The sequence below is a fragment of the Schistocerca americana genome, chromosome 8, assembly GCF_021461395.2.
Source record: "Schistocerca americana isolate TAMUIC-IGC-003095 chromosome 8, iqSchAmer2.1, whole genome shotgun sequence".
Taxonomy (NCBI): Eukaryota; Metazoa; Arthropoda; class Insecta; order Orthoptera; family Acrididae; genus Schistocerca; species Schistocerca americana.
This window is the reverse complement of record NC_060126.1, coordinates 182747336-182755238: the sequence shown is the minus strand read 5'-3', so window position 1 is coordinate 182755238 and position 7903 is coordinate 182747336.

Sequence of the window (7903 nt, the reverse complement as noted above, 5' to 3'; positions counted from 1 at the left end):
ATCCATGCCCGTGGCAGGATTCGTACCTGCGACCATAGCAGCAGCGTGGTTCCGGACTGAAGCACCTAGAACTGCTCGGCCACATTGGCCGGCGCATGAAAGGAAGCAGTGGCTGAGAAGAAATGGAGACAGGGTTGTAGCCTGTCACATATGATAGTTCACTCTGTACATTGAACAAGCAGTACAGGAAAGCACAAAAAATTTGGAGTAGCAGATAAAGTGCGGGAAAAATAAATAAAATATTTGACGTTTGCCGATGACATTGTAATTTTGTCAGAGGCAGCAAAGCATTTGGACGAGCGGTTGAACGAAATGGACAGTGCCTCGAAAGGAGGATACGAGATGGATATTACAAAAGCTATAGAAGGCAATGGAATGAAATTAATTCAGAAGATGCTAGGGGAATCGAATTAAGAAAAGAGACATTTAAAGTAGTAGATGAGTTTTGCTATTTAGGCAGAAAAATAATTAATGATGGTCGAAGTAGAGAGGATATAAGATGTAGAGTGGCAATGTCAAGAAAAGCATTTCTAAAGAAGAGAAATTTGTTACCTTGAGATATAGACTTATGGATAGGATGTCTTTTGTGGCCGGCCGATGTGGCCGTGCGGTTAAAGGCGCTTCAGTCTGGAACCGCGTGACCGCTGCGGTCGCAGGTTCGAATCCTGCCTCGGGCATGGATGTGTGTGATGTCCTTAGGTTAGGTTTAATTAGTTCTAAGTTCTAGGCGACTGATGACCTCAGAAGTTAAGTCGCATAGTGCTCAGAGCCATTTGAACCATTTTTGTCTTTTGTGAAAGTATTTATTTGGAGTGTAGCTATGTATGGAAATGAAACATGGGCGATAAATAGTTTAGGCAAAAAGATAATAGAAGCTTTCGAAATATGGAGCTACCGAAAAAAGTTGAAGATTAGGTGGATAGATCTCGTTACTGCTGGGTAGGTACTGAACAGAATTGGTGAGACAAGGAGTCTGTGGCACAACTTGACCATAAAAAGGGATCGTTTGATTGGACACATTCTGAGACATCAAGGGATCACCAGTTTAGTATTAGAAGGAGGTATGGAGAGATGAAAATCGTAGAGGAATACCAAGAGACGAATACAGTAAGCAGATTCAGAAAGACGTAGGTTGCAATAGTTATTCGGAGATGAAGAAGCCAGGTGAGAGAACACAATGATTTGAACTTTTTCGAAGTCGCTGTGTTAGTTGATCTCCCCATTTGCGACCCATATCGCTGACAGAATGATTCCCAATTCGTCTCTGCTCCCCTTCCATATTATATTCCTTACCCCGTCATGTGCCAGCAACGCCATTAGCCGGCTTAAATCTCTCAGGGAGCAGTAGTAATGGTTTTTTTCGCTCGTTATTGTACACAATAAATCTGTTTCTGACGTCGTACAAACATCAACTCGTAGATTCTCGTATTCATATGAACGTATTATCGAACGAAATGTTTAGCATCGTAGCTTTGACTCATTCATTTCGGAGCTATGGTTATTTATATCACATTCATACAGTTTTCCTCCCAAATAGACCAAATAGACCGTGAAATACTTTTATAATTAAAGCAAAGAAGAAAGGCAGCATATATACCTATCTCGTTTTTATTCGAATAACATAACAACTGCCGGCCGCTGTGACCGAGCGGTTCTAGGCGCTTCAGTCTGGAACCGCGAGACCGCTGCGATCGCAGGTTCGAATCCTCCCTCGGTCATGGATGTGTATGATGTCCTAAGGTTAGTTAGGTTTGAGTAGTTCTAAGTTCTAGGGGACTGATGACCTCCGAAGTTAAGTCCCATAGTGCTCAGAGCCATTAGAAGCATTTTTCAGCTATCGTAATGGATAACAACAAAATGCACTGAAGAGAAAAAGACGCTGGTACACCTGCCCAGTATCGTGAAGGTCCCTTGGGAGCACGAAAAAGTGCCACAGCACGACATGGCATGGACTCGACTAATATTTGAAGTAGTGCTGGAGGGAATTGGCACCATTAATCCTGCAGGGGTGTCCATACGAAGGGGTGAAGATTTCTTCTGAACAGCACGTTGGAAGCCATCCCAGATACACTCAATAATTTTCATGTCTGGGAAGTCTGGTGGGCATCGGAAGTGTTTAAACCCAAACGAATGTTCCTGGAGCCACTATGTAGCTATTCTGGACGTGTGGGGTGTCGCATTGTCCTGCTGGATTCGTCCAAGTCCGTAGAAATGCACAAAGGAAGTGAATAAATGAAGATGATCAGGCAGGATTCTTACGTACGTGTCACCAGTCATAGTCTTATCTAGACGTATCAGGAGTCCCAAATCAATCCAACTACACACACCCCACACTATTACAGAGCTTGAGCAGTCCCCTGTTGACATGCAGGCTCCATGGATTCAGTCCGCGCTGCTCCCCCCGTCGGAGGTTCGACTCCTCCCTCGGGCATGGGTATGTGTGCGTGTATGTGTATGTGTGTGTGTGTGTGTGTCTGTGTGTGTGTGTGTGTGTGTGTGTGTGTGTGTCGTCTTTAGCGTAGTTAATCTAAGTTAGATTAAGTAGTGTGTAAGCTTAGGGATCGATGAACTCAGCAGTTTGGTCCCGTAAAACCTTACCACTAATTTAATTTAATTTTTCCATTGATTCATGAGGTTGTCTCCATCCTGGTACACGTTCATCCGATCGATACAATTTGAAATGAGACTCGTCCATGCAACATATTTTCAGTCATCAACAGACCAATGTCGGTGTTGACAGGCCCAGGGGAGGCGTAAAGCTTTGTAACGTACAGTCACCAGCGGTACACGAGTGGGCCTACGGCTCCGAAACCCCATATCGATGTTGTTTCGTTGAATGGTTGGTACGCTGAGACTTGTTGATGGCCCAACATTGAAATCTGCAGCAGTTTGCGGAAGGGTAGAACTTCTGTCACGTTGAACGATTCTCTTCAGTTGGTCCCATTCTTGCAAAATGTTTTTCCGGCTGCAGCGGTTTCGGGGATTTAATGTTTTACCGGATTCCTGATATTCACGGTAAACTTGTGAAACGGTCGTAAGGGGAAATCCCCACTTCATCGCTACCTCGGAGATGGTGTGTCCCATCGCTCGTGCGCCGAATATAGCACTCCGTTCAGACTCACTTGAATATTGATAACCTGCCAATGCAGCAGCAGTAACCAATCTAACAATTGCGCCAAACACCTGTTGTCTTACTGAGCGAGGTGGAGCAGTGGTTAGCACACTGCACTCGCATTCGGGAGGACGACGGTTCCAACCCGTATCCGGTCATCCTGATATAGGTTTTCCGTGATTTCCCTAGATCGTACAGGCAAATGCCGGGATGGTTCCTCTGAAAGGGCACGGCCGATTTCCTTCCCAATCCTTACCTAAGCGTAGCTTGTGCTTCGTTTCTAATGACCTCGCTGTTCAAATGGTTCAAATGGCTCTGAGCACTATGGGACTTAACTTCTGATGTCATGAGCCCCTAGAACTTAGAACTACTTAAACCTAACTAACCTAAGGACATCACACACATCCATGCCCGAGGCAGGATTCGAAACTGCGACCGTAGCGGTCGCGCGGTTCCAGACTCTAGCGCCTAGAACCGCTCGGCCACCCAGGCCGGCACCTCGCTGTCGACCTCCACCTTTTGTCTTATAGAGGCGTTACCGATCGGAGCGCCGTATTCTGCCTAAGTACATATCTCTGTATTTGAATATTCATGCCTATACCAGTTTCTTTGGCGCTTCAGTGTATTATCAAACGAAGGGCGACGATGGATCGAGAATGGGTCCACACAATTTGAGCATTTGGTTACAGATTTGTGAACGATGTGTTGGTGCGATGAAATAATTCCTGCAAAGTAATTCCGAATCACAGTCGCTGCAGGATTCACCACATTTATGTATTGGATTTGGTAAGTATCAATCTGCCAGGGAAATATACTCTGCTTCCATAAAACGGAATAGAGAGCTGCCTTTAAAGATGAATCTTCTAGTGCTTCCACTCGTATCCGCTGTCCCAATGCGGCTCGAGTAATCCAATTTTATTTTCAAACGCTTCCCCCGTACTGCTGCGACGTTTAACTAGCTTGACGACATGCTGCCTGCACCTCATCTCGTCCAGTCACGTCGTTTCATCCTGCGGCAGCTACGCTGCGCAGTTTCGTCGCTCCGCCGGGCCAGAGACCGGCAAATACTGGAATGCTTGGGCAGTCTGTTGCGTGTCGTTACTTACAGGAGTGGTGGAAGGGGAAAGGGGTGGGGGGAGTGGACTGACCTGCACGTCCCCTACACAGCCGCTCCCATGCCTACTAGTGACCAAGCTCTCTGTCCTATCTCTCTCCCAGACACTCGTGCACACATTTTCTCCCGCACTCGCCACTCCACTTTGCCTCCTTCGCTCCTACCCTACACCGACCCCGCCGGCGGGAATTGCAATTTTCCAATTTCGATTCGGCCAGCCGTGGCGCCAACAGCGGCGGCCACTCTGGCCACCCCGCCGCGTGTCAATTTGCATGAAGAATTCAATTTGGCCGTCGCCGGGCGAGCGGTGGCTATCCGCTGTACAGGCGGCTGACGGCGCGACCCCACTCACGCAACAGCCGACGCCTCGCGCCACGTCCATTGCCCACAGCAGTGCTCATGCGCTCTGCGTGCGGCTGACCGTGTCGCGGCGCAGCAAATTCAGCGCAGGGCTTCGCGGATTGTGTGGAGTAGCTACTACGCACCAATACACTACTGCCCAATAAAAATTGCTACACCAAGAAGAAATGCAGATGATAAAATGGTATTCATTGGACAAATATATTATGCTAGAACTGACGTATGATTACATTTTCGCGCAATTTGGGTGCATAGATCCTGAGAAATCAGTACCCAGAACAACCACCTCTGGCCGTAATAACGGCCTCGATACGCCTGGGCATTGAGTCAAACAGAGCTTGGATGCCATGTAAAAGTACGGCTGCCCCTGCAGCTTCAACACGATACCACAGTTCATCGATAGTAGTGACTGGCGTATTGTGACGAGCCAGTTGCTCGGCCACCATTGACCAGACGTTTTCATTTGTTGACCGATCTGGATAATGTGCTGGCCAGGGCAGCAGTCGAACATTTTTTGTATCCAGAAAGGCCCATACAGGACCTGCAACATGCGGTCTTGCATTATCCTGCTGAAATGTAGGGTTTCGCAGTATCGAATGAAAGGTAGAGTCACGGGTCGTAACACATCTGAAATGTGACGTCCACTGTTCAAAGTGTCGTCATTGCGAACAAGAGGTGACAGACGTGTAGCCAATGGCACCCTATACCATCACGCCGGGTGATACCCCGTATGGCGATGCCGAATACACGCTTCCAATGTGCGTTCACCGCGATGTCGCCAAATACGGATGCGACCATCATGATGCTGTAAACAGAACGTGGATTCATCTTAAAAAATGACGTTTTGCCATTCGTGCACCCAGGTTCGTCGTTGAGTACACCATTGCAGGCGCTCCTGTCTGTGATGCAGCGTCAATGGTAACCGCAGCCATCGTCTCCGAGCTCATAGTCCGTGATGCTGCAAACGTCGTCGAACTCTTCGTGCAGATGGTTGTTGTCTTGCAAACATCCCCATCTGTTGACTCAGGGATCGAGACGTGGCTGCACGATCCCTTACAGACATGCGGATAAGATGCCTGTCATCTAGACTGCTAGTGATACGAGGCCGTTGGGATCCAGCACGGCGTTCCGTATTACCCTCCTGAACCCACCGATTCCATATTCTGCTAACAGTCATTGTATCTCGACCAACGCGAGCAGCAATGTCACGATACGATAAACGCAATTGTGATAGGCTACAATCCGACCTTTATCAAAGTCGGAAACGTGATGGCACGCATTTCTCCTCCTTACACGAGGCATCACAACAACGTTTCACCAGGCAACGCCGGTCAACTGCTGTTTGTGTATGAGAAATCGGTTGGAAACTTTCCTCATGTCAGCACGTTGTAGGTGTCGCCACCGGCGCCAACCTTATGTGGATGCTATGAAAAGCTAATCATTTGCATATCACAGCATCTTCTCCCTGTCTGTTAAATTTCGCGTCTGTAGCATGTCATCTTCGTGGTGTAGCAATTTTAATGGTCATTGGTGTATTCGAATGACTTATTGTACGCCAGAAAGGACACTGTGTCCCACAATATTTACAAACATCGACTCAATTTGCTAATGATTAAAATGTCAATGTTCCTACAGAGTCTGTACCCTCACATTACAATGTCCTCCAGATGGGGATGCGTATCTGCAGGAACAGACACTGTTCTGACGATTACAATTACTTAAGTACACTGCCGGAAAAAAATTAGTACACCCTTTTAGAGGTTTCCAATTCGCTTAAGATTTATTATTGCAACATCGTATACGGAGTACATGAAGTGCATGCACTTATGTATTAATAGGACAGGGGGCTCTGATGTGCCAGCTATTGATCCATGCTGAAACACCCGTATTAGTACGTGCTGTAGCCTTCACGGCCGGCAATGCAGGTGCTGAATCTGGTAACCAGTCGATCGTACAGATGGTGAATACTGTCCTGAGATACGCTATGCCCGGCCTGCTCGGCCTATTCACGTAGTTATGTGACAGTTGTTGCGTGACGAGTCGCACCAGTCTCTACTCGTCTCATCATATCCCAAATCCGCTCAACTAGCAACGATTTTGGATATCATGCTGGCCATGGAAGTTGCTGCACATCTTGCAGGGTGCGTTGAGTTTCACGGGCAATGTATCGGTAAGCATTACCCTGTTGGATGGAATCATCATCTTCCTGTTACAAGAAAGTCAAAAGAACGTCTCTAACACGTACCGAGTGCTGGTTATCGTCCCCTCCAAAAACAGCAAAGCTGCGCGGGAGTTGTACCTTATCGCACCCGAGGCCATAAGGCCTTGGGTGGGACAAGTGTGTCTTGGACGAATGTACTGCGCAAGGCAGCACTGACCTGGTCCACGTCGTATTCGCAAACGAACATTACTTGCATAAAGGAAGAATCTGCTTTCACCGCTGAAGATCTCAGCGCTCAGTTCCATCTGCCAAGTGACGTGACGGCATCAGTCGAGTTTTGCGCTGCGATGCTGTGGCGTCATTGCAACACGGGCTGGAGTTGTGCGTGCCTCTAGTCCCACGGCTAATGGCAGGTTCGCTGCAGCTCGTGTTAACACGTCTGGGATCACAAGCTCTCTTATGTGTGCTGTAATAGTTGTATGACCTGGCGCTGCTGCCCTTACAAGACGACGATCCTGGCAGGAGTCTGTGCTCGTCGACTGTTGCGAGAATGTTCACGTGACGGCTGATGCCGGCATCGTTGCACAACTGACGCGGTACGTCGAACTTGTGCGCAGTTCTCCAGAAGGACCATTCCGCCGCTTGGAAGGCCATAATTTGACCTCTTCCAAACTCGCTCAGTTGGCTGCACGAAGCACAAGTGCTTCTCCGTGCCATAGTTCCCTGGTTTCTTCAGATCTCTGCACCACATTGAGTCTTCTGGCTCTGCGTATTCCCAATTAAATAGCAGGCGAAGATAGCGCAGTGGTACCTTTGTCACTACGCTGTTCATTGGCGGACGACAATGAAACTTGTAATGCGGCGTGCAGATTAGATTGCCACCCCGTGTCGCAGCGGACAGATTAGAAAAAAAAGATCCACTTCTTCAATCATGGTGTACACAGCCCAAGTGACAACGAACGATTAGATGCTACACCGTACTGCATATGATGGAACTTGGCGGCAGCTATGATTTGTTAGACGAGCCACTTTTGCAATATCCTGTCCTAAAGTAAACTGTGGTATTTCGTTTACAACGAAGTATCCACCAACGACGTAACTAATGGCTGACCTCCAAAGGAAGAGTGCCGCTGACAAGCACAATACCAATCTGAGC